The sequence below is a fragment of the Rana temporaria genome, chromosome 1 (assembly GCF_905171775.1).
Source record: "Rana temporaria chromosome 1, aRanTem1.1, whole genome shotgun sequence".
In the NCBI taxonomy this organism is placed as follows: domain Eukaryota; kingdom Metazoa; phylum Chordata; class Amphibia; order Anura; family Ranidae; genus Rana; species Rana temporaria.
This window is the reverse complement of record NC_053489.1, coordinates 36,005,299-36,030,320: the sequence shown is the minus strand read 5'-3', so window position 1 is coordinate 36,030,320 and position 25,022 is coordinate 36,005,299. Positions and strand designations below refer to the sequence as shown.

The following is a 25,022-nucleotide window of genomic DNA, read 5'->3' as shown; positions in this document are numbered from 1 at the left end:
GTAAGTGATCAAGTGGCGAGACCCCCTTCTGCCACCTGTAGAAGTAAGTGATCGAGTGGCGAGACCCCCTTCTGCCACCTGTAGAAGTAAGTGATCGAGTGGCGAGACCCCCTTCTGCCACCTGTAGAAGTAAGTGATCGAGTGGCTGTATAGCATGACCCCACCCATCAAGGGACATGAAGACATGCTGAACTGAGCGGAACATTTGCTGGAGTGGTGGTGGTGCCCCAATAGGCATGGCTAGACCATCATTTTTATTATTTTCAAATAATTTATGAAAACAGTATAGAATATTATAAAACTTTTTAAATGTAGGCACACAGCTAAACACGCAATTTAGAATGCAACTACAATAATATATGTCTGTGAGCTGACTTTCCTTCCGCACTGATCCCGACATTCTGTTCCTCCAGATCGCTAATCTCGGCACTCCCAAACACAGGAGGTGGGAGGGCGGCACAGTGCAGCTGCTGCCAAGGCTGTTGGGTGGTTTATGGGCCAGCTGTCTTGTAATGAGCCCTGCCTGCTGTACTTTACCTATACATTGACTGCCCACTGAGCCATACATTGACTGCCCACTGAGCCAGTAATGACTAGGCCTTACTTACTTAACATCCTGGGAGTACTCCAGTCAGGCTTGTAATGAGTTCTGGCTGCGGTACCTTACCTATACACTGCCCACTGAGCCATACACTGACTGCCCACTGAGCCATACACTGACTGCCCACTGAGCCATACACTGACTGCCCACTGAGCCATGCATTGACTGCCCACTGAGCCAGTAATGACTAGGCCTTACTTACTTAACATCCTGGGAGTACTCCAGTCAGGCTTGTAATGAGTTCTGGCTGCGGTACCTTACCTATACACTGCCCACTGAGCCATACACTGACTGCCCACTGAGCCATACACTGACTGCCCACTGAGCCATACACTGACTGCCCACTGAGCCATATATTGGCTGCCCACTGAGCCATACACTGGCTGCCCACTGAGCCAGTGTAGGCCCCCCCCCCCCCTGCTCGCACACAGTGGTGAACACATACGCAGGTCACGCCCACATATGTATACGGTTCGCACCACACATGTGAGGCATCGCCACAAACGTCAGAGTGAGAGCAATAATTCTAGCACTAGACCTCCTCTGTTACTCTAAACTGGTAATCTGTAAAAAAGTTTAAAGTGTCGCCTATGGAGATTCGATTTCTACGTGGCGCCATTCCACAAGCGTGCACAATTTTAAAGCGTTAAATGTTAGGTCTCTCTTTTACTCGGCATCATCTTTTATATTTTACCAAAAAATTGGGTTATATATTGTTTTTTTTATCATTACATTTTATTTTCATGATAGTTTTTGGGAGAATCTATAGGTAAGGTCAGCTGCAAACGAACTGCAAGTCCCAGCATGCTCATCTGCTTGCGAGCTGCAGGTCGCCCTGTCCTGATTCATGACTCTCAAGAAGATTATTGATCTCAGAGATCCACTTGGTGGAACAATAAGTGTCACCCTGCCTGGCCTTGTGCTGCGGCCACCTGCCACCGGATCAATGGAGGCAAAAGGATTAGGTTTTTTGTGTCTTTTGTTCTCAGCCAGCTGAGCTGAGACTCCTTTGCCAAATCGTGGGAACTGACTAGCTGCAGACAGCGATTGTTGTCAGTCTGGTGTAGTCGGGATCAGATCAGGACAATATGCCATTTGCACATTTTTGGATTTGCATGACGATTTGCACGCAAAATTGTTCGATCTGCGCCATATCACAGTCTTATCGTCGTGAATTGTACGATTCCTGCACAAATGTGCCAGCACATGTCCTGGCCAACCAAAAATTTGGTGAATCATCCATTACAGGACACCACAATTGAATTTTTTTTTTATCAGTTTTTTTCCTATCACAAGAAATGTAAACATCCTTTGTGATAGACATACAACGTGACAGGTCCTCTTTATGGAGACATCTGGGGCCGGATTCAGAAAGGAGATACGGCGGCGTATCTCTAGATACGCCGCCGTAATTTAAAATGTGCGCCGTCGCATCTTTACGCCGATTCACAAAGCTAGATACGCCTGAAAAGATGGCTTCAGCCGACCGATGTAACTTGCCTACGCCGGCGTATCGTGGTCGCATAGTTACGCTGGACGCATTCGGCGTTCCCATTAAAAAATATGCAAATGAGTAAGATACGCCGATTCACGAACGTATTTGCGCCCGGCATATCAATATACGTCGTTTACGTAAGGCGTCTGACCGGCGTAAAGTTACCCCTGCTATATGAGGCACAGCCAATGTTAAGTATGGATGTCGGAACAGCGTAGAATTTTACACGTTTTATGTCGTTTGCGCAAGTCATCCGTGAATGGGGCTGTACGTAGGTTATGTTCACGTCGACTAAGCATTAAGCGGGCGTAATTTTACGGAGACAATTCGACGTGATACTGAGCATGCGCGCGTTCCTTAAGCACGTCATTTACGTGGGGTCACGAGTCATTAACATACAACACTACCACCCTAGTTTGAATTAGGCGGGCTTACGCCGGCCCATTTACACTACGCCGCCGTAACTTAGAGCGCAAGTTCTTTCTGAAATCGGGACCTGCCGCTCTAAGTTACGGCGGCGTAGTGTATCTGAGATACGCTACGCCCGCCTAAAGATAGGCGATTCTTTCTGAATTTGGCCCCTGGTGTCTATAAGACTCCAGATATCTACAATATGAGATCAAAAATATAAAAAGGCTAAACAATTATTATTTTTTTTTACCATGCAAGTACTAGCCTGCAGCTACAGAGATCATCCAGATATCTTCCTTTTCAGCCGGCGATTCCCTACAATGTAAAAAGCCATCCTAGTGGCTGATTAGCCGTTAGATTGCTTTTACAGGCAGTGGGAACCAGGCACTCACTGTGATTTGAGAGCTCAGGATCCGATCCAGCGGTGGTGCTGGGTTACCACAGAGCTGGCTGTGGACCAGATGGTCTCCTGCCATGACCCTGAGAGACAGTAAGTGGCCTCATGACATCACTTCTGGCTCTAGCAAATGTAAACACTGCCATTTTTTTCCCCTGGAAAGCAGAGAGATCATTTTTTTTTATCTCATGCTTTCCAGGGTAGAGTATAAGATATCTGTGATCTTATAGACTCCAGATGTCTCCATAAAGAGGACCTTATTTCTATCACAAGGGATGTTCCAACATGACTGTGCACCAGTGCACAAAGCAAGGTCAATAAACACATGGATTGGGGTGGAGGAACTTGACTGGCCTGCACAGAGTCCTGACCTCAACCCGATAGAACACCTTTGGGATCAATTAGTGTGCAAACTGCGAGCCAGGCCTTCTCGTCCCAACATCAGTGCCTGACCTCACAAATGCGCTTCTGGAAGAATGGTCAAACATTCCCATAGACACCCTCCTAAACCTTGTGGATGAGTACGTTTGGGGTGGAGGAACCTGACTGGCCTGCACAGGGTCCTGACCTCAACCTGATAGAACCTTCCCTTAGACACACTCCTAAACCTTGTGAACAGCTTTCCCAGAATAGTTGAAGCTGTTATAACTGCAAAGGGTGGGCCAACTCAACATTGAACCTTACACACTAAGACTGGTGCATCGTTTATGTACATTGGGGTCCATTTTGATAAGAATGGCCAAACACGCCACCATGCGTTGGATTTTTCATCTCTCCCAGTCCTTGTGACAATAGACACCAGTACAACTAGAAAAGAGGATTGCCTCTAGAGGAGTCACAGGCATGAATAACACGTTTAATAAGAGTGCCAGATTGAAGATCTAAGGCTGGCCATGCATTATACAAAATATTGCACCCCCATAGAAATTCTGGCTGTGGCCATCTTGAGTAAGGGCAGATGATTTGTGTAGTATTTACTTCCTGGAATTAATAGTCATAGTCATGTCGTCACAGCATACCCTTTCAGTTTATAACATCAGGCTCACAATAGCAGAAAATAAATAAAAAATAGTTATATTTGACAATCCAATATAAGCTTACTTGGAAAAACCTCCTTTCATGTTGTGACTGCTGGCCGTCTCTTCCCACAACTTCCTGGATTCCCTGCGTGCTTTGCAGCTTCTCTCTCTGTTTACTATTAATTTCTAAGGACTACATATCCCATGGTACCTTGCTGCCTGCAAGCAGTGATTCCTTTACTGACTCCGCCTCCTAAAACTCCTCCTCTCAGCTTCTCTTTAGTTCAGATGGCTTGCTCTGTGACACATGATTGCCTACCCACAGGACGTAAAAAATCTAAATATGCAGCGCTAAAAGTTATGATAAGGAGTCCATAAACATTCCAATTTGATGATATTCAAGCTACTGGAACCATATAGAGGTGAGACAAAGGAACCCAACACCAGCTTCAAATGTGATGGAAGACAGAAGGCGATCAAACCAAGCCGCTTACCAGATCATAGGGACCCTCAGGTTATAGAGTGGTCACAAAATGTCCCAATCACTCCAATGATCCCGAAGCTCCAGGGTTTAGTTGGTCACCCAATGGCCAGCACAGATCAGCAGACATATGGACAATATCCACTTTATCCTGTTCGGGGACCCCAGCAGTGACATCAAACTCCCCGGTGTCGTTGTCCTCGCCCCCTCAGTCTTTAAACCCCCCATGTCGCTGTCCTATCCCCTTCAGTCTTTAGCCCCCCCCCCCAGTGTCACTGTCCTCTCCCCCTTGGTCTTTAGCCCCCCCCCTGGTCTTTCCCTGGGACTTTGGCCCCCCATGTCGCTGTCCTATCCCCCTCTGTCTTTATCCCCCTGTGTCACTGTCCTTTCCCCTTCAGTTTTTAGCCCCCCTGGTGTCACTGTCCTCTTCCCCTCGGTCTTTAGCCCCCCTGGTGTTGCTGTCCTCTACCCCTCGGTCTTTAACCCCCTTGGTGTCGCTGTCTTTTCACCCTCTGTCTTTAGCCCCCCATTGTGTCGCTGTCCTCTCCCCCTCTGTCTTTAGTCCCCCTGGTGTCGCTGTCCTCTCCCCCTCGGTTTTTAGCCCCCATGGTGTCGCTGTCCTCTCCCCCTCTGTCTTTAGTCCCCCTGGTGACGCTGTCTTCTCCCCCTCTGCCTTTAGCCCCTATGGTGTCGCTGTCCTTTCACCCTCTGTCTTTAGCCCCCCATGGTTTCGCTGTCCTCTCCCCCTCTGTCTTTAGCCCCCCTTAGTTTTTAGCCCCCCCCCAGTGTCGCTGTCCTCTCCCCCTCTGTTTTTAGCCCCCCATTTTGTCGCTGTCCTCTCCCCCTCAGTCTTTAGCCCCCATCGTGTCGCTGTCCTCTCCCCCTCTGTCTTTAGCCCCACTGGTGTCGCTGTCCTCTCCCCCTCAGTCTTTAGCCCCCATCGTGTCGCTGTCCTCTCCCCCTCGGTTTTTAGCCCCCCTGGTGTCGCTGTCCTCTCCCCTCGGTCTTTAGCCCCCCTGGGGTCGCTGTCCTTTCCCCCTCGGTCTTTAGCCCCCCTGGTGTCGCTGTCCTCTCCCCCTTTGTCTTTAGCCCCCATAGTGTCGCTGTCCTCTCCCCCTCGGTCTTTAGCCCCCCTGGTGTCGCTGTCCTCTCCCCCTCGGTCTTTAGCCCCCCCCCTGGTGTCGCTGTCCTCTCCCCCTCTGTCTTTAGTCCCCCTGGTGTCGCTGTCCTTTCCCCCTCTGTCTTTAGCCCCCCTGGTGTCGCTGTCCTCTCCCCCTCTGTCTTTACCCCCCCTGGTGTCGCTGTCCTCTCCCCCTCTGTCTTTAGTCCCCCTGGTGTCGCTGTCCTCTCCCCCTCGGCCTTTAGCCCCCCTGGTGTCGCTGTCCTTTCCCCCTCTGTCTTTTGCCCCCCTGGTGTCGCTATCCTTTGCCCCTCTGTCTTTAGCCCCCATGGTGTCGCTGTCCTCTCCCCTTCTGTCTTTAGCCCCCCTGGTGTCGCTGTCCTCTCGCCTCGGTCTTTAGCCCCCCCCTGGTGTTGCTGTCCTTTCCCCCTCTGTCTTTTGCCCCCCTGGTGTCGCTATCCTTTGCCCCTCTGTCTTTAGCCCCCATGGTGTCGCTGTCCTCTCCCCTTCTGTCTTTAGCCCCCCTGGTGTCGCTGTCCTCTCGCCTCGGTCTTTAGCCCCCCCCTGGTGTTGCTGTCCTTTCACCCTCTGTCTTTAGCCCCCCCGGTGTCACTGCCTCTATTGATATCCTCCCAGAACCACTGTTCTTTGGACACAGCTGATACAGATTGGGGTAAAGGGCCAATCACAGCAGCCCTTTAGCATGTGATCAGCTGTATCCAATCACAGCTGATCACATGTAAACAACGTTGCCGGTTAATGGCATTCCTTTCCTCACGCGCTGTTGGGATGGGCAAAGATTTGTGCTGGGAGAGGTGATCTCTGTAGCAGGGGGTGGATTTGTACTGGGTGACTTTAGGGGGTAAGCATGCATATTAGCGCTCAGTTGTTTGGGGGGATTTTTGCTGACACATAATGCTCATACATCTTGAGGGGGGGGGCACAGTTTGGCATGTTCACCCTGGGCTCTGGATGACCATGTCCCAGCACTGGTCCTGACCACTGTAGACCAGGGAAATCCCACAAGAGCTGCAGTTTTGGAGTTGCTCTGTCGTCTCGCCATTACAACTAGCATACCTCCCAACCGTCCCGGATTTTGCGGGAATGTCCTGCGGTCCCGTGAGCAGCGCTATTGTCCCGCGACTTCGCGGCACCCCCCCCCCCCCCCGCGATTACCGCGATTTGCGGTAAAACCTGTGATTCGTGGTAAAACCTGTGATTCGTGGTAAAACCCGCGTTCCCGCGATTTGTGGTATCCCACCTGCTTTAAGATGCCATTGTAATGAAATAATCAATGTTCTTCACTTTACCTGTCATAATGTTATGGCTGATCAGTGTATGGCTGACATTTAGCTTTAAGAGCTAGCACTCTGCCCCCCCTCCCCCCCATCATAGTCAGTGCTCAGCCTCTCCACCTCCCCCAATCTCCACACCCAGGGATGAGATTTCACAGCCCAGATTTTCCAGGTGACCTGAGAACGTGTTCCTCCTTTCATTGTCCTCCCAATAAAGGAAGGATGACCCACCAACTTGTTAGAAGCTCAGCTGAATAGACTTCGATCTCCTCCTCCGAGGCCTAGAGAGACCGGCAGATGGCTAATGGAGGAGGTGTAACACTAGGCCCCATTGTGGAGCATCTTACCCTTCACATCCGGGCCTGGCAGACAGCAGATGGTCCCGTTCTGCACCAACTATAAGTGGCGTGTTTTACAAACGCTAACTCAATGCAACGCTGTTGTCACATCTTTCTAAAAGTTTTTTTTTTGTCCTTTTAATATCTCTCTAAAAAGAAGAAAAGAAAAGAGAAAATAGCTTAATAAAAAAATAATAATTTGCAATTGTCAATAAGGTGGGTTTTGCCTTGCAGAGCTAAAGTCCCACGCTGAGTTTCCAAGAAGGGCCATGCGCTAAGGTGACCAGATTCTTAAATGAAATCCGGGGAATATTTAGAATTTTTTTTTTTATTGACAAATAGGAAACTATTTTAAAAGCATATTTTCCTCAAATTCTATATGCAGTCGGTGGCGTAGCGTGGGTTGTCAGCGCCCGGGGTAAGGCAAAAAATTTGCGCCCTCTAACCCTCTGACCTTTAGCGTTCCCTGAGTCCCTTCCACTGGTGCAGTAGTACTGAGCAACCTAATTCTTACATGGATCACTACACTAACCTACCTGATTCTTATACTGACCACTACAGTAACATACCTGACCCCTAAACTAAAACCTACCTGACCACTGCTCTAACCTACCTGCTTCCTACACTGACCTACCTGACCCCTACACTAACCTACCTGACCACTGCTCTAACCTGCCTGCTTCCTACACTGACCTACCTGACCCCTACACTAACCTACCTGACCACTGACTTACCTGATTCTTATACTGACCACTACAGTGACCTACCTGGCCCCTACACTAACCTACCCGACCACTTCACTAACCTTCATGATTCCTATACTGACCACGACACTACCTAATTTATACACCGTCCACTACACTGAACTACCTGACCACTTCACTAACCTACCTGATTCCTACACTGTCCACTACACTGACCTACCTGATTCCTACACTGTCCACTACCGTAACATACCTGACCCCTAAACAAACCTACCTGACCACTTCACTAGCCTACCTGATTCCTATATTGACCTACCTGATTCTTACACTGACCACTACAGTGACCTACCTGACCCCTACACTAACCTTCATTATTCCTACACTGACCTACCTTACCACTACACTTACCTACCTGATTCCTATACTGACCACTACACTTACCTACTTGATTCCTACACTGACCTACTTGACCACCACACTTACCTACCTGATTCCTATATTGACCTACCTGATCCCTACACTGACCTAGCTGATTTTTACACAGATGACTACACTAACCTACCCGGCCACTGCTCTAACCTACCTGCTTCCTACACTGACCTACCTGATTCTTACACTGACCACTACAGTGACCTACCTGACCCCTACACTAACCTTCATGATTCCTACACTGACCTACCTTACCACTACACTTACCTACCTGATTCCTATACTGACCACGACACTGCCTAATTTATACACCGTCCACTGCACTGAACTACCTGACCACTTCACTAACCTACCTGATTCCTACACTGTCCACTACAATGACCTACCTGATTCCTACATTGACCTACCCGATTCCTATACTGACCTACCTGACCACTACATTGGCCTACCTGATCCCTACACTGACCTACCTGATCCCTACCTTATTCCTATACTGACCTACCTGATCCCTACACTGACCACTACACTGACCTGCCTGATTCCTATATTGACCTACCTGATCCCTACACTGACCTAGCTGATTCTTACACGGATCACTACACTAACCTACCTGACCACTGCTCTAACCTACCTGATTCCTACACTGACCTACCTGATCCCTACACAGACCTACCTGATCCCTACACTGACCTAGCTGATTCTTACACTGACCACTACAGTGACCTACCTGACCCCTACACTAACCTTCATGATTCCTACACTGACCTACCTTACCACTACACTTACCTACCTGATTCCTACACTGTCCACTTCAATGACCTACCTGATTCCTACATTGACCTACCCGATTCCTATACTGACCTACCTGACCACTACATTAGCCTACCTGATCCCTACACTGACCTACCTGACCACTACACTGACCTGCCTGATTCCTATACTGACCTACCTGATTCCTACACTGACTCCTACTTCCTGCACTACTCACACTCCCCCTCCCCAAACACATGTACAGTGTATATCGGTTGATTTTCCTCACCTCTCTATGGCCTCCATGATCATCCATCAGAGCAGGGCTCTCTCTAGCACCGTTACCGGGTACTGTTCTGGAGTCTAGCCACTCCTCAGTATTCCCTGCCAAGAGCTCCCAACAGCCGACATACCACCCCTCCCCCTCCACCGTTCTCACACATACGGCCCGCCTGCACCAGAGGGATCATGTGGGACAGGCTGGACCACAGGAGTCCATGGGTGCTGCAGAGCAATTCCCGGGAGTCAGGACATGCCTCATCGGAGGTGTAGGGGTCTGAGGGAGGCATGCTTCATATGGTCGCAACATGGGAACACTTAGGGGGGCACAGTAATAATATTGTGCCCCCACCTAAATGTTGCACCCAGGGTGAGTGTACTGGATGCCCCCTTACACACACACACTACGCCACTGCAATCCTGAGCCAAAACCGGGGACAGACTTGGTCCAGGGACAATGTCTCCAGTCCGGGTACTGTCCCCGGGAACCGGGGAAGTCTGGTCACCCTACCATACACATGGTAGGGGGGTGTTCCAGCTGCACCCCCCAGGGTGCAGCTGGAACTGTACTCAAAGAAAATGGGTTGAACTATGTTGGCCATTAGACCAAGAACATCTAGTGGCAGGAAAAAAAGGTACTGCGGGAGAAATATCTGCAGAAATGTGCTGCTTCTCTATTCACTGTCCTGTCACAGCCTGCGGCAGGAACTGTGCTCAGGGGAATTGCTGTGAATGATGTTGGCCATCAGACTAAGGACATCTAGTGGCAGAAAAAGGTACTGCAGGAAAAATATCTGCAGAAATGTGCTGCTTCTCCATTCGATGTCCTGTCACAGCCTGCGGCAGGACCTGTGCTCAGGGAAAATAGGGTAAAACAACGTTGGCCATCAGACTGAGGACATTTAGTGGCAAAAAAAAGATGCTACCTGAGAAATATCTGCAGAAATGTGCTGGTTCTCCATTCACTGTCCTGCCACAAGCTGTGGTGGGACCTGTGCTCAGGGGGATTGCGGTGAATGATGTTGGCCATCAGACTGACAGACATCTAGTGGCAGAAAAAGGTACTGCAGGAGAAATATCTGCAGAAATGTGCTGCTTCTCTATTCACTGTCCTGTCACAGGCTTTGGCAGGACCTGTGCTCAGTGAAAATAGGGTAAAATGACGTTGGCCATCAGATTGAGGACATCTAGTGGCAGAAAAAAAATACTGCGGCAGAAATATCTGCAGAAATGTGCTGCTTCTCTATTCACTGTCCTGTCACAGCCTGCGGCAGGAACTGTGCTCAGGGGAATTGCGGTGAATGATGTTGGCCATCAGTCTAAGGACATCTAGTGGCAGAAAAAGTTACTGCAGTTGAAATATCTGAAGAAATGTGCTGCTTCTCCATGCACTGTCCTATCACAGGCTTGCGGCAGGACCTGTGCTCGGGGAAAATAGGGTAAACAATATTGGCCATCAGACTGAGGACATCTAGTGGCAAAAAAAAAAAAGATACTGCGGGAGAAACATCTGCAGAAATGTGCCGCTTCTCCATTCAATGTCCCGTCACAGGCTGCGGTGGGACCTGAGCTCAGGAGAATTTTGATAAAGGATGTTGGCCATTAGACTGAGGACATCTAGTGACAGAAACCGGTACTGCGAGAGAAATATCTGGATTGAAGCAAAAGCTGATTTTTGTTATTTTTATCTTTGGCGAGTGGTTTAATTTTTAAAACTGCTTTAAAAAGTTGCTTTTTGAAGCAATTTCAGCTTTGCTGAATCTTTCTTAAGTGATTAATTACTTGGTAAAACAATATAAGGAAATGCTTCCTTACTGTGAAAAAAAAAGAAAACTTGTATACATTACCTGACGCTACCGTCAGCGATAAATTGCTGCCTCTCATTGCAATCAATAGACTGAAAAATTAGCCGCGACCGCGTGCAAGGTGACTGATGCGGACCACCGTGCTTTTGTCCCTGATGGGGGATGTGAGTACACTAATAAAAATACCCCCCCCCCACCCCCCACAGTAATTTCTACCATTGCTGTCCATGTGTACTAAGTGAAATGATTAATGACCAGCCATTTAGTAGCGTGATCACACTACTGAAACTCATTGGTGTTGCTTAGGCCTTCGATTTATCGGGTTTCATCCAAGTTCCGTTTATTTTAAGGTGGCTGCAGCCTGGACATTAGATTGTAAGCTCCTTGGACAAGCAGGACCCAGTGAGAATCGTTCGATTCGTTTTGGAAATCACTGTGGAATTTGTCAGAATTATAAAAATGAAGGGCCAGATTCACATAGAATCCGCGGCGGCGTAGCGTAAGCCATTTACACTACGCCGCCGCAACTTACTGGAGCAAGTGCCGTATTCTCAAAGCACTTGCTCCGTAATTTGCGGCGGCGTAGTGTAAATGGCCCGGCGTAAGGCCGCGTAATTCAAAGGGGGCGGCTTGTATTTAAATTAAGCGCGCCCCCCCCCCCCGCGCCGATCGAACTGCCCATGCGCCGGCCGTAAAAATAGCCCAGTGCGCATGCTCCAACTCACGTCGGAAAACGTCAATGAAGCCGACGTGAGCGTCATTTCCGCAAATCCCTATTCGCGAACGACTTAGGAAAACAACGTAAAAAAAATTCAAATTTCGTCGCAGGAACGACGGCCATACTTAACATTGGCTGCGCCTCATAGAAGCAGGGGTAACTATACGCCGGGAAAAGCCGTACGTAAACGGCGTAAAGTGACTGCGTCGGGCCCGCGTACGTTCGTGAATTGGCGTATCTCGCTGATTTACATATTCTCGCCGTAAATCAGCGAGAACGCCCCCAGCGGCCATTTTAAAATTGCAGTAAAGATCCGACGGTGTAACACAGTTACACCTGTCGGATCTTAGGCATATCTATGCGTAACTGATTCTATGAATCAGTCGCATAGATACGACCGACGCAACTCTGAGATACGACGGTGTATCAGGAGATACACCGTCGTATCTCTATGTGAATCTGGCCCGAAGTCTTAGTTTAGGATTGGCTCCACACCTGTATGCTGGGGTAACACATGGTAAAACAAATTAAATGACACCCCAATGCACAAACACGGCAGCTCCCAACACGCCCCGTGCCGCAGTGCACCACGGCCCACAGACACTGTGCATTCTGGTTGCGCTGCGTTGCCGAAAATGCTGCAGGTGAAGTTTTTTTCCTGCATAGAAGTGCGCTGCCAGCTCATTCAAAATGCATGGACTGCCGTGATACTGAACGCCTTCACGCATGTTAATGCATGTTTGATGCTTGCACAAGTGTCAAGGGACCCTAATAGGGGGATCTTTGGGCCAGTTGACAGGCTCATCCCTAAACGTCCCCAGGGGTGTGCGGATGGAGAGAGCTCCGAGCACTCAATCACATTTCTGCTGAGTGGAGTCAGCTAATGCGGCTTCTGGATTTTATGGGTTACGTTACTTTAACCACTTGCTTACTGGGCACATATACCCCCCTTCCTGCCCAGGTGAAATTTCAGCTTCCGGCACTGCGTCGCTTTAACTGACAGTTGCGCTGTCGTGCGACGTGGCTCCCAAACTTAATTGGCGTCCTTTTTTCCCCACAAGTAGAGCTTTCTTTTGGTTGTATTTGATCACCTCTGCGGTTTTTATTTTTTGCGCTATAAAAAAAAAAGAGCGACAATTTTGAAAAAAAAATCAACATTTTTTACTTGTTGCTATAATAAATAGCCCAATTTTTTTAAAAAAAATTATATTTTTTTCTCAGTCTAGGCCGATACGTATTCTACATATTTTTGGTAAAAAAAAAATCGCAATAAGCGACTGGTTTGCGCAAAAGTTATAGCGCCTACAAAATAGGGGACAGAATTATTATTATTTTTTATTATTTATTTTTTTACTAGTAATGACGGCGATCTGCGATTTTTATTACATTTATACAGCGATCAGTGCTATAAAAATGCACTAATTACTGTATAAATGTGACTGGCAGGGAAGGGGTTAACACTAGGGGGTGAGGAAGGGGTTAAATGTGTACCCTGCATAGTGTTGCTAACTGTGTGTGGAGGGGACTGACTGGGGGAGGTGACCGATGCTGTGTCCCTATGTACAAGGGACACAGATCGGTCTCCTCTCTCCCTGACAGGACGTGGATCTGTGTGTTTACACACACAGATCCACATCCTTGTCTCTGTAACCGCCGATCGTGGGTGCCTGGCGGACATCGCGGCCGCCAGGCACGCGCATCGGTATCTCAGTGATGCGGCGGGCACACGCGCGCCACCGTCGGCGGCGCTCACGCGCCCCTAAATGGCTGGAGGTCGTATATAGACGGCCTTCCGGCAATTGCCATCCACACTGTGGCCGTACAAAGTCGTACGGCCGGCAGGAAGTGGTTAAAGTGGATGTAAACCCGAATGTTTTTTTTTTTTGCTGTCACAATGTAGAGTAAAAGATTTCCTATAATCTGTGCCCGGTCTTGCCACAAAGAGTTAATCCAGCTCTGAGCAATCCTCTTTTCTTGTTCAGTGAGATAAAACGGACTAACAGAGAAAAACCTTAGTCCGTTCCGCCCAGGGCCGATCCGCCCTATAGGCTCACTATGCAAGCCGCTTAGGGCCCCGCAAAGCTGCGGAGGGCCCCCCAAATTACTAGAGGCCCCATCTGGTGAGAAGTAATTTTCGGCCCCTCACCCCGCTTCTCAATTCGCTGGCTGCATGGGAGAAGAGGTAAGAAGTCAGCACCCACCGCGCCTCACTTTAATGTAAGATGTCATTTCCGACAGCAGAACACCCCCTCCCCCCCTGCTTCTCAACTTTAATCTTTAATGTGACATGTCACTGTCGGCAGAGCCCCTCCGATTCTCAGCTTTAATGTGACATGTCATTTTCGGCGCCCAAACCCCCTCCCCCTTCTCAACTTTAATGTGATATGTCATCTTGCTTAGGGACCCAGGGAGGTCAGGATCGGCACTGGTTCCGCCCCCTTGCTGTGAGTGACAGGGGGGACGCAAACTGAGAAGCGGGGGGGGGGTGCTGCGAATTGAGAGGCGGGGGTGTCGCAAATTGAGAAGGGGGGGTGCCGCCACTGTGAATTGAGGAGGGGGAGCTTGGGGAGCTGACAAAAATAAAAAAGTTAAGAAAACAAAAATATGCGAAACTTTATCCTGATTATCTTGTCCTAACACCCAATAGGACCAGCTGATAGATAATGGTTTTGAGATGTGAACAATGTGAACCTCTAGAATAGTCATACATGACAGTTGCTGTTTTCCTGCTCCTGGAGGGGTCATGAATGTACATAAAGCCTTTTCAGCGTTTCCTCTAATCCCCATTAACTGATTTAAAAACAGGTGGCCGTGGCCCTCAGGCCGAGGTAATTAGGAGGGGGCCGCATTCTCACAGGATCCGCTGTATTCATCCAGAAGGGAATAGAAAGCTTTCCACACTTATCCATAGAAAAGGACATCAGGTTCACCAGACGTCCAGAGAATTGCAGATTGCGTGTAAACTACGCGGTGATTGACGCCAACTGTAAAAAAAAAAAAAAAAGTTCTTACATTGGAGTTGATTGGCTAAAACTGGAGAGTGCAAAATCTGGTGCAGCTCTGCGTGGTGGCCAATCAGTTTTCACTTCAGCTTGTTCAATTTAGCTTTGACGATAAAGCTCCATGCACACTGGACACTAAAGTAATGTTAAAGCCGGTAGCTTTGCAGGGAGTCTTTCAACGTTTTTGCAATAGCGTCTATTAGCGTTTTTCAGCGTTAGCGTTTTTTTTTAATGGATCAAAAACGCTAATGCCGCGTACACACAACCGTTTTTCATGACGAGAAAAATGGCATTTTTTAAATTGATCATTAACCACTTCCCGCCCGGTCAATAGCATATTGACGTCCTGCAGGATAATATGCTGGCGTGCGCCCGTGGGGGCGATCGGTGATGCGGGGTGTCAGTCTGATACCCTGCATCTCTGATCTCGGTAAAGAGCCTCCGGCGGAGGCTCTTTACCACGTGATCAGCCCCCTCCAATCACGGCTGATCACGATGTAAACCGGAAGAGCCGTTGATCGGCTCTTCCTCGCTCGCGTCTGATAGACGCGAGTAGAGGAGAGACGATCGGCGGCTCTCCTGACAGGGGGGGTTCGCGCTGATTGTTTATCAGCACAGCCTCCCCTCGGCTGCCCACACTGTACCACCAGGGAAGCCGCCAGGACCACCAGGGAAGGGGAGCAAATAAAAAAACAATTAACAAATTTGAACAATAGATGCCAATCAGTGCCCACAAAGCATAAGGGTTCCTATCATCCCTGTGCTGAGTTCCTGGGTCTGTACAACTGCTGTGCCCATTATAAGGGTTCCCATCATCCTTGTTCTGAGATCCTGGGTCTGTACACCTGCTGTGCCCATTATAAGGGTTCCTATCATCCCTGTGCTGAGTTCCTGGGTCTGTACACCTACTGTGCCCATCATAAGGGTTCCTATCATCCTTGTTCTGAGTTCCTGGGTCTGTACACCTACTGTGCCCATTATAAGGGTTCATATCATCCCTGTGCTGAGTTCCTGGGTCTGTACAACTGCTGTGCCCATTATAAGGGTTCCTATCATCCTTGTTCTGAGTTCCTGGGTCTGTACAACTGCTGTGCCCATTATAAGGGTTCCTATCATCCTTGTTCTGAGTTCCTGGGTCTGTACACCTACTGTGCCCATTATAAGGGCTCCCACCATCCCTGTGTTGAGTTCCTGGGTCTGTACACCTGCTGTGCCCATTATAAGGGTTCCTATCATCCCTGTGCTGAGTTCCTGGGTCTGTACACCTGCTGTGCCGATCATAATGGTTCCTATCATCCTTGTTCTGAGTTCCTGGGTCTGTACACCTACTGTGCCCATCATAAGGGTTCCTATCATCCTTGTCCTGAGTTCCTGGGTCTGTACACCTGCTGTGCCCATTATAAGGGCTCCTATCATACCAGTGCTGAGTTCCCAGGTCTGTACATCTACTGTTCTCATTATGATGGCCTCCCACTATCTCTACACTGGATTCTGGGGTCTACACATTTGCCATACCCATTGTGAGGGGCTCCCACCATCCCTGCACTGAGTTCCCCAGTCTGAACACCTGTTATGGCCATTATGAGGGGTTCCCATCATCCCTGTGCTGAGTTCCTAGGCTTGTATACCTTCTGTGCCCATTATGAGGGGTTCCAACTATATTGCTGCACTGAGTTTCTAGGTCTGTTCACCTACAGTGCCCCTTATTAGGGCTCCCACCACCCTTACTAGAATGTTTATTTTATATTACGGAGAAGATAACAGGAGACGCTGGAACATACAAGGTGAGTGGGATCAATTAAGGTGCGTGCAATTACCTGAAATCTCCATAAACTAAAAGGGCAAAAGTGGCAAGTGAGAATGCCCACACTGTAAGCCAACACTAAATGCCTACAATAAATAAAAGTAGGATAGTGGTCATTATTAGTCTACAAGGCAGGCTGGAGGTGGAAAGCTTCAGACCCACGAACAGTGTGTATGACGAGTAGCGGGAACATAATTCATACCTCCCAACTTTTTGAGATGGGAATGAGGGACACCTATCACCAAAAGTATGTAGGTATAGGACACACCCCTTGCCACGGCTTGATCCCCGCTGAGCCGGCGGATGACAGGATGGTCTCCGCACACTGTGCAGGGACCGCCCTGTCTTTTCTCTGCTCTCGCCTATGGGGGGATCGGATGAACACGGACCGTATGTCCGTGTTCATCTGATCCGATCCGCAGACGGAAGAAAAAATAGGATTTTCTTCCGCATGCAAAATCGGATGTTTGCGGAGGCGGACGATTACGGGTGTCAGCGGATGTTCAAAAAATATATGTCCCCGGATTTCATTAAAAAAATCTGGTCACCCTACCCTAAACAGGTAATATAAACGCACTCCAATTCAGCCGTATTCTATCTGGAGTTCAACTTTAGGCCACCTTACGTTTTAGGTTTGCTGTCTTTTTTTCGTTAATCTAGCTTTTACGTCTGGTTTGTAATGTGAGAGGAGCGGGCGAGTGCACATTGTACCACTAGATAAATGGATTCTCGGCCTGTTAATTGTCAAAGTGACGCCAGGTCCAAATTTAGACTCTCTGTGAATCACAAATCACTTCAGTCACTGAATATTTCTATCCTGGCTCCATGCTTCACCCTAATGGTGTCATTTTTCTATTGCCTTCTCACCCATGCAGTCTAACGTCTGTGTATTTCTTATCAGAGAGATAACAGATTACCCATAACACATCGCTTCTAATGTACTTTGTAGTTCTTACCTTTTCATATTCCAACATATATGATTAAAAGGTTTCAGTAAGGGGCTTTGCCTGGAGTGTTCTTAGTTAATACGCATTAGAGTTATTATTAGTCTGCAAGAAAATGACTTTTTTTGCGTCCTTTACATAATTTTGGTTTCTGTGATGGTACTTCATTAGTCAGGTCGAGAAAAAGGTAGACCACAATAAAAAAAAATCCCCTATGGCAGTGGTATCCAAACTATGGCCCCTGGGCCGGGTGTGGCCCTTTGCATGCCTTTATCTGATTCTTGGGACACTTTTCTTTTCCCTCCACTGATAGAGGGCACCATTCCCCCCACTGATACCAACGGTGAGGCATAATTCCTCCTACTGACACCAACGATGGGACATTATTTCTCCAACTGATACCAATGATGGGGGCAACGGCGCATCCAGGGGGGGGGGCAACAGGGAAATTGCCCCCCCCCCCCCCCCCAGACAATCATGTCACATTGGCTTTTAAAAAAAAAAGTACAGGAACCTTTTTTTTTTAAAGCCTATGGCGTGTGAAACACACCCAAAAAACTTCACCCGGTGCAGAAAAAATGTGCACACACATAGAGAGTGTTCACAAAAACGTGCAGACGGGTGCAACGTCAATTGGTCCTCCTGTGAAAACGGACCCAATTCCTGATCCCCCGGGGCGTTAGGCTCCAGACGGGGACTGAGGTACTGTGGTCCGAGCAACTGAATCCGACACGGACCCAACTTCCTTGGAGGGTTTGCCGAAACAGAACCCTCCCAGTACTAGGAGGCAGGAGCTAAAAAAAGCGTGTTATTGGTGCAGTGACCGTGTTACAAGTCAAATTAAAGTGACCCTCACTCACAGTGATTACTCCGGTACCCCTGGACTGCCACTCCAGGGGCACATGCACAATAGGCTTTTCATTCCAAATCCAACCCCCCGACTGGCCAGTGCAGTCCTCCACCCCTGCCAGATAGAGGAGAGCCCTTCAAGGTTTTCTTAGGGAGAACTGCCGCTCCAGTTAGCAGCCTCCACCAATACTAGCCCTTCCAGAACCCCCGTCAATCCGGCGGATTTGCATGGCCCTACCCTGTCTCATCCCAGGGCAGTACCAGCGCCTCCTACCAGATCGCTGACAGGGATAGCACTTACACTGGCCAACCAGAAGGCCAGACTAGAACTCGGCAAAAAGACCAGACCAAGTGCAACCACCCATCCTCACCAGGAGCACCCTTCCAGATGGCTCAGACGCAACCATTGGCCGGCCCCCAGTATCTATCGGGCAGCTCGGCATAGCCCCTGCTGAAACCATCCTTCCAGGTGCAATGACGTCATTGGATTGCATCCACCCTCCCCATGTAGGAGGTGCTTCAGCGCTCCTCTGACGACTGATAAGAACAGATACTACACCTGATCCTAGCCAAAAGGCTGAGAAGTGATAACGGATTGAAGTAGTACAGGAACCTTTTCTGAAGTGGGAGCGACTTCAGTTGTGTGTATTAAGACGGCTCCATTCACTTCCATTTGATTTTCTCAACCGCGCGACTTGGGACGATTTGGGGAGACTTCAAGTCGGATCCCAGGTCGCCCCTGTGAGAACCGGCTCTAGGTGATCTGAACCCTCCTATTTCTTCCGTTGTGCTCCCATTATAATGCATCATTCCTGTTGGCATTAGGAGATTGGGTTTTGGAAAGTCCGAGGTGACCATCAATGTTGGGGATTTTTTTTTTTTTAAAAACATACTTAGGATTATTTGGAATTTCTGGAGTTGTGATTTCATTTGACAGGAAAACCATGACACCCATGGGCGTCTGCATGTAGGGGCAAGGGGGGGCAAGTGCCCCCCGTGGAATCCGGGATCGGCAAGGTGTCCGCCATAGGCGTGCGCACAGGTTTTACCCAGCTCTGCATTATACAACAGAGGAGGGGGCGGGTTATCCAGAGCCGCTCAATGCGTACTGGCATAGCACACACCTGGCATCTGCACCCTGTACATAGCACACGACTGGAATAAAGTCTGCCGTTCCCCCTCTAAAAATAAGTTCTTGCGAGTCGCGGCTAAGCCCCTCCCCTTCATGACATTGTCAAAAGATGGCAAGGCATGGGTGACCTTAAAATGATGCCCCCCCCCCCTGAAAAATCTTCTGCGGACACTCATGATGAGTCCATGGCCCATCACCTGCCATTTCCAAAATTATTTGAGGATTTTCCTGGGAAAAGATCTTTCTTATAGGCGTTCTACAGGCCATGGTCTCTGTGCTTTGATGGACGTCTTCAGGTCTTCCAAAGAGCATTGCCTTCCGTACCTATCAAGTGTCCACGTGCTCAGCGGTGGTTATGATACTAGAGGCTCAACTCACAAAGTCATTTGCCATAATGACCATTATTTCCAGCCATGGGACTGTTGACTTTAGCTCTCATTGCTGAAAATAAAGGTCGTTATATCAAATAACGATTGTTAGAGCTTAGTGAATTGAGCTTAAGATGTGCTCTGCTGGAAAAAATAAAGTGAAGGACGAGAAGAGAAGTATGATAAACGTAGTGATCGCTGGAAACTTACAGAAAGGTGGAAAAAAATTGGTTTTAAGTGAATTTTGTTAAAGTGGAAGTTTAGGCAAAGGCTAACTAACTCTAATGCCGCGTACACGCGATCGGAAATTCCGATAAGAAAACCGTGGATTTTTTTCCCAATGGAATCTTGGCTCAAACTTATGTTGCATACACACGGTCACACAAAATTCTGACCGTCAAGAACACGGTGACGTACAACACTACAACGAGCCGGGAAAAATTAAGTTCAATGATTCCGAGCATGCGTCGGAACTGCATACAAGAACTTTTCCCATCGGAAAATTTGAGAACCAGCTCTCAAATTATTGCTCTCGGAAATTCCGACAGAAAAAGTCCAATGGGGCCTACACATGGTCGGAATTTTCGACCAAAAGCTCACATCGAACTTTTCGTGTGTATGCGGCATTATGTTACTGTCCACTTCTCCTTTAAGATTCATCTAAATAATCACGCGGACAACAAAATGATTTTCAACTGGGTTGATACTTTTATTACTTAGGTACAGTGTATCAGCCATAGCTCAAATAGGGTAATGGGTATCAGACCCGCTTCCCGATTGGCCAGGAGGAGGATCAGTGTTGCAACAGCGAATATTCATTTGTTCCATAGCTGGGATTGGAACCGATGACCCTAGTGCTGCTAGGCAGAAGTGCTAACCACTGTGCTGCCTTCTGTTTTTTTTTCCAGCGGGGGGTAAGGAAAACCTGAAAATATGTAAATACGGTGGAACCTCGTATTACGAGCATAATCCGTTCCAGGAGAATGCTCGTAATCCAAAGCACTCGCATATCAAAACGAGTTTCCCCATAGAAGTCAACGGAAATTAAGACTTCTAAGGCATGCAATACCGCATGCCTTAGAGGTGGGGGGGGGGGGGGCACCAGAGAGTCTCCTCGGAAAGGCTCAGGGACAGCTTGGCTGAACTCGGAAAACCTTGGAAAGGCTCAGGAACTAATAGGCAGATTCACGTAGACCTGCCTAACGTTAGGCAGGCGTAGTGTATCTCATATACGCTACGCCGCCGTAAGTTAGAGAGGCAAGTGCTGTATTCACAAAGCACTTGCATCCTAAGTTACGGCGGCGTAGCGTAAATGTGCCGGCGTAAGCGCGCCTAATTCAAATTGTGAAGATGTGGGCGTGTTTTATGTTAATGAATCGTGACCCGACGTGATTGATGTTTTGAACGGATGGCGCATGCGCTGTCCGTGGTCGTATCCCAGTTCGCATTCTCCAAATTACACCGCAAAGACTCATTGGTTTCGACGTGAACGTAAATTACGCCCAGCCCCATTCACGGACGACTTACGCAAACGACGTAAAAATTTTAAAATTCTACGTGGTTCCGACGTCCATTCTTAACATTGGCTGCGCCATCTTTTTGGTGGACTATCTTTACGCCTGAAAACGCCTTACGTAAACGGCGTATCTTTACTGCGACGGGCAAGCGTACGTTCGTGAATAGGCGTATCTCGCTGATTTACGTATTCTAGGAGTAAATCAGCGTACACGCCCCTAGCGGCCAGCGTAAACAGACAGCTAAGATACAACGGCGCCGGCGGTCGTATCTTAGCTACATTTAAGCGTATCTCAATTTGAGAATACACTTAAATGTACGACGGCGTATCTACTGATCGGCTTCGGCGCCCCCCCACACCTCTGGCCAAATGCGGTACTACACAGCGCTGTGGCTTGAATCCTGCTTGTTTTGCGAGACAACACTCGCAAACCGAGTCAGAATAAAAAAAAAAAAAGAATGGCTCGTATTGCGAAACACTTGTTAACCGCGTTACTCGCAATCCGAGTTTTCACTGTACACCTAATTGCCCACCTGTAGGATGCATATGGAAATACATAACATTTTATTTTCATTAAAAATACGACTTAAAAATTTGACTAAAAATGTGAAAAAAATACCTACTATACATTCCCCACATATAATGTTCTCGATTGGCATTCTTTTAAATAAAGTCCGTTCTGTAAGGTTTTTAAAACTCCATATTTCCCTGAGAAGATTAAACATATTCAAATATTATCCCTTCCTCCTCAGGTGTACAGCGGTATAGTTCTGTGGTCACTGGCCCTTTAAGCGCGGTAATAAGCTTTTGCTTCTTACACTACGCCAACAGAAGATTAACTGGAATTTGTAAAAAATGCTAATTTCTCGCAGGCGGGCGCAGCAGCAGGACATGGCGGGGGGGGGGGGGGTGACGGGAATTGCACATTGCCCACAAGGTCGATGAGTCTTTTCTCCAGCGGTAATGCTGCGGCGGTTAATTTACTCGAACAGCGAACATTTTAATTATCCCATATTGGAACGTCTCATCAGACCACAAGTACATTTCACATTCTGCGTCCCAGTTAATTAATCAAGTCCGTCCAATGCTCGGCGAATCAATTGGTTATCGCACGCCAGGCCTGGTGCTGTTTAGCACGCGGCTAGGCTGGAAAGGGGTTATTTCGGTTTACGTGCGGTCTACGGAAGGAATGCAGCGCGGCGCATTTACTCAAAGGGAATTCTCAGTTCTACAATCGGGGACGGTTCACACCATAGAAACGCAGTCGGGATGCGTTCCAGGTGTTTTTTTTCACAAGCACATTTTTTATTGCGTTTTTGATACATTTTTTTGTAAGAAATATATCGCGCTGACCAGGGCTTTTTTTTCTCAAAGAATAGGTGCAGGAACTCCCCCTCTCCAATTCATCCATTGTCTCTGCCTCTTACCCACCTCTGAGCACCGTTCCTTGGTTCCACCCCCTACCTTGGTTCCACCCCCTACCTATCTCCCAAGACCGCCTCTTTTAGAGAATACAGAAGCATGTAACATTTGTGGTACTGACTAATTTGTATGGAAGTTGTTAATGATAATAACAAAAGCAGTAAAATAGATCCAGGGCCGCCATCAGGAATTATGGGGCCCCTTACACAGCTTTAGACATAGGCCCCCTGGAGCAGAGAACCGGGGGAGGGGGGGGGGGCTGTCGCCTGAAATTGAGAAGCAGGGGGGGCTGCCGCAAATTGAGAAGCGGGGGGGCCCTTTACAAAAAAAAATAAGAAATAAAGAAAAATATATTTTAAAAAAAGGGGGTAGCCATCCGGGGCCCTGGGGACCTCTGGGCCCTTTAATAAAAAGATAAAAAGAAATAAAAAATATATATTAAAAATATGTTTATTTTTTTTTTAAAAATGGGGGTTGCCATCTGGGGCCCTGGGGACCTCTGGGCCCTTTAATAAAATATATATATAAATAATGTAGGTATATATATATATATATAAATAAATTTTAAAAAAAGGGGGGTTGTCATCCGGGACCTCTGGGCCCTTTAATAAAAAATAAAAAAAATAAACCTCTGGGCCCTTTAATAAAAAAACAAAAAAAAAAATATAAAAAACAAACAAAAAACATTTTATAAAAAAAAGGGGGTTTGCCATCCGGGGCCCTGGGGATCTCCGGGCCCCTTAAAGGTGTACTGCCTGTACCCCCCTGATGGTGGCCCTGAATAGATCCCCCCAGCAGCCAGCAACAATAGATTCCCTTGGCATCAATGGACCACCCATAAAAAAAAAAATACCCTCCTCCCAAGTATCAATAACCCCCCTGAAGTAACAACAGATCTCCCCCAGCCAGCATCAATAGACCCCCAAGCAACAACAGACCACCTACCAGAAAATACCACCCCCTTCCTCAGCAACAAAAGACCTCCAACAGCAACCAGCAGCCAGCAACAATAGGCTCCTCTTTCAACAGCAAATCCCTGCCAGCAACAACTGACCCACCCCCCCCAGTAACATAAGACCCACCCTCAGCAACAACCAACCTCCCCAGCAACAAAAAACCCTCCTCCCACAAAATAGATCCCCCAGCAGCCAGCATCAACAAGCTTTACAGCACACCCCACCACCCCTTGCCATTACATACATTCAGTCCTGGAGGTGCCGGAACTGCGTTCCCCCACGTTCCCACTGAAAAAAAGCCCTGGCGCTGACACCTAAATAGACAGCAGCCAGCACAGCAATAGACAAAAACTACCGTATATACTCGAGTATAAGCTGACCCGAATATAAGCCGAGGACCTAATTTTTCCACAAAAACTGAGAAAACATATTGACTCGAGTCTGCATGCCTCACTGTGCCCATGCCTCACTGTGCCCATGCCTCAGGCCGCATTCACACCTGAGCGTAGCGTTTTCGGTCGTTTTTTTCCGGCGTTTTGTCGCGCGTATTCACGTGTTTGCATACATCGTTGTCCGACGTTTTTGAACTTCGTCACTTTTTTATTTTAGCCAATAGGAAAAATGATCATCTCTTTCATCACTTGTTGCTATGTTTGTAGATTTTTTTTATCTTCTTCCTGGGTGAATGTTCTATTTCACAGAACAGATTAAAGCGACAAAACGCCCTGTAGAAACGTTGTCGCGTTAGACGCTTGAATTGAGCGTTTCTATTTGTTTCTACGGGAATGCAAACGTTAAAAAATGCCCAAATCAGCCCGATTCGCGCAACAAAAAAGGGTCCAGAACTTGTTTGAGCTTCAGGCGTTCGGCTTCAGGCGTTTTGGAGTGGAGATGTGAACCATCTCCATTGAGAATAACGTTTTTTTTCCCCTTTAGCGTTTTATAGCTTCAGGCGACAAAACGCTCAGGTGTGAATGCATGCCTCACTGTGTCCATGACTAGACTGACGTTTAACATGGGAGTCTGTGGAAGGGGTGCCTGGGTTTGAAAAATCTCCAGCCATAGGTCCCCCAGACAATAAACTTTGCACACTTGTAGAGGAGAAATGGGGCTATATGTGTACCAAGGTCCGCGTCCAGGGGACCTACAACCGGCCAGTACCGCGTCCCCAAATTCACCAGAGAAAT

General features: G+C 48.0%; 1 protein-coding gene and 1 pseudogene across 2 annotated transcripts in view; one reads left to right on the top strand and one right to left on the bottom strand.

The window, feature by feature from the left end:
- Nucleotides 1–25,022, top strand: part of RNF165 (ring finger protein 165) — a 148,404-nt gene that overhangs the window by 24,259 nt on the left and 99,123 nt on the right. The window lies entirely within an intron of this gene.
- On the bottom strand, nucleotides 18,924–19,030 carry LOC120925191 (annotated as a pseudogene).